General features: G+C 49.7%; 1 long non-coding RNA gene across 1 annotated transcript; it reads left to right on the top strand.

The window, feature by feature from the left end:
* The first annotated feature begins 320 nt into the window (after positions 1-320).
* Positions 321-2216, top strand: LOC147914258 (uncharacterized). The gene is made up of 3 exons (XR_015555614.1): positions 321-746; positions 1371-1680; positions 1906-2216. It is a non-coding gene; the product is annotated as an uncharacterized LOC147914258 (long non-coding RNA).
* Positions 2217-2480: the final 264 nt, after the last annotated feature.

Raw genomic sequence — 2480 nt, 5'->3', positions numbered from 1 at the left:
AGAATAAGTCCCCCCAGCATTTTCTATCTCTACACTCTGTGGGTTTCCCTGAAGTCATTGAGATCCAGTCGTAATGATATATTTGCTCATTTGCTTGTTATCATCTGTTCATACACTCCCTGACGCTGGAGCCAGACACGGCGCACAGTAAGTCTGCAGGGCCTGACCCACCACGGGCATCTCTTACAGGCTGTTGGAGTTGGATATGTCCCACTCTGTGCAGTCACATGCCCTCTTTCGTAGCTGGGCAGCCCTTCATCTCTCTGACGGGCACGTCTCGGAGGACAACTCCTGAAAATTGGGTGCCTTTCCATAGCACCGCTGGCCCCTTCAGCTCCTGGGATTTCAATGTCGCCTGGATGAAGGACAGAGATGAGCATCAGCCTCAGCTCAGCACTGGTGGCTGACAACAAAGGCAATTACTCCATCATGGCCACAGCAAGGTGTGGGTGACACTGGCCTGACAAGATGTCTCCTTGGAAGTCACCAGTGAAGTCACCCGCGGGGCCTTGCAGAGACCCTCCCAAGTGCTCCAAGGTGAGCTGGTAGTGGGGTGGGGTGGGGGCATTGTTTCCTCGGCAGCATTGGCTCTCAGAATCTTTCACCTGAAGCCCCATCTCACATATGGGAAACCGGAATTCCTCATTACCGTGGCTGATCTCGAGGACAGCTGGTGAAGGCACAGGTTCCAGAGCTGACCACCTGGTTCAATCCTGGCTGTCCCACTTCACAATATGTGATCTTGGGTAAGCTACTTAACCTCTCTGTGCCTCAGTTTCCTCTTAGAATGAGAAAAAAATTAAGACCTACCTCATATGTTTCACAAGAAGATTAAATGAGTTAATCTTTATGAAGAACCTAGAACACCACTTGGCACACAGGGATTTGTTTATGAATATTTCATATTATTATTATTATCTGGGCCCAATCTTCCATCCCAAGCATCTTTACTCTATTACTATCATTGGTACTAGTTTTTAATTTTAAATATTTATTATTTATTCAACATACTTGAATATCTACTGTGTGTCAGGTACTGTTCTAGGTGCTGGGGATACAGCAATGACTAAAATTAAGTCCCTGTCCTCATGGGCATCGTATTTTAGTAATTCTTAAATTATATTTCATGCTATGAAATATTTGAAACCTACAGAAAATAAAATACCAGAGACCCAAGTACCTGTACCCAGGTACATTTAGCTCTATTTGCCTTACACTGAGCATAGAAGAAAAAGTTATTTCTTTCTTTAAAGAAAAGATGACTAATGAGATTGTGAAAGATCTTGTGGCTGGTTCCTGGGAGAGGGAAACTTAGGGGCAGGCAGGCAGGGGTAATTTCTTCAGCTGTTTCTTTCTGTCCCTCTGTCTAGTTGTCCCCATCCTGAAGATCACTAGGCCCTCAGGGACACCCATCCATGTAGGTCAGAAAGTGAATCACACTCGCCACTCGAGCCACTTCTATCCCTCATCCCTGCACCTCACCTGGATGGAGAACAGGCACAAGATCCAGACCATGGAGTCCCCCCAGGTCACGAGAAACCAGACAGGACCTGCTCTCCGGAGCACATGTCAGGCAGAGGCCATGCTGGACAGGAGAGAGTTTGCCTTCTGGGTGGTCCAGGATGAGCTGCCCCCAGTCCAGGCGAATATCACCCGGCTCAGGCAGCAGGCTGGGGAAAGGTGGGTGTGGGCTCTCACCCAGCCCCTCTGGGCAGCAAGGCTGGGAGGATCAGGGTGGAAACCGGGGCTTTCTGCCTGGGGTGTAGACAGCAGTAGGTCAGGGACTCAGGGCAGCACTGGATGAAGGGGAAGGAAGGGAGGACACCTTAGGCTGGTGATAAAACTCTCAGGCATTCCCCTCTAAATTCCACTTCTCCCTTCCTCCCCTACACCCCCACCAAGAAGAAGGAGCAGGTCCTCCCTTCCCCAATTCCACGCACTCTTCAGGTTGAAAGATCTCCACCTTAACACTTGACTGCAAGAAATGGCGGAGAGTTAGAACTGCTTTTGGAGCCCAAGTTCCCTCTAGGAGTGCTATTAATCAAGACCGGCCTAGCTGGAAGTTCCTGGAAGTCAATTTTAAAAAGAGACCAGAATTCTTACTCAGCTGGGAACAGGGTGGGTGCAGGTGAGGATTCTCCTTCTCTCTAGTACCCAGTGTGCTCTACTCTCTCCTTGTTCTCTGCCTCTTTTTTCTCTCCTCCTCCTCCACTTTCTCCTCCTTCCCTTCCCCCTATCCTAATCCTCTTTCTCCTCATCCCTCCCTCTCACCCTTTGTGTCCTCAGATGACTTTCTCCACTAGGGGGAGCGGCCTGCTAGCAGTTCAGACCCAGAGGAGAGCACTGCTTTTCTTGGTCCAGCTGGATCAGGTGGGAGCATGAATGACTGGCTCAGAGGAGATTCTAGACAGGGAGGGGAGAAGGGAGGATTAGGATTGGCCAGGCCTGGGCGACAGGGGTAAGCAGAGTGTGGACTGACA

The sequence above is a fragment of the Ceratotherium simum genome, chromosome 21, assembly GCF_057802395.1.
Source record: "Ceratotherium simum simum isolate JZ-2026a chromosome 21, ASM5780239v1, whole genome shotgun sequence".
Classification (NCBI taxonomy): Eukaryota; Metazoa; Chordata; class Mammalia; order Perissodactyla; family Rhinocerotidae; genus Ceratotherium; species Ceratotherium simum.
This window is presented reverse-complemented; position numbering and strand designations above follow the sequence as displayed.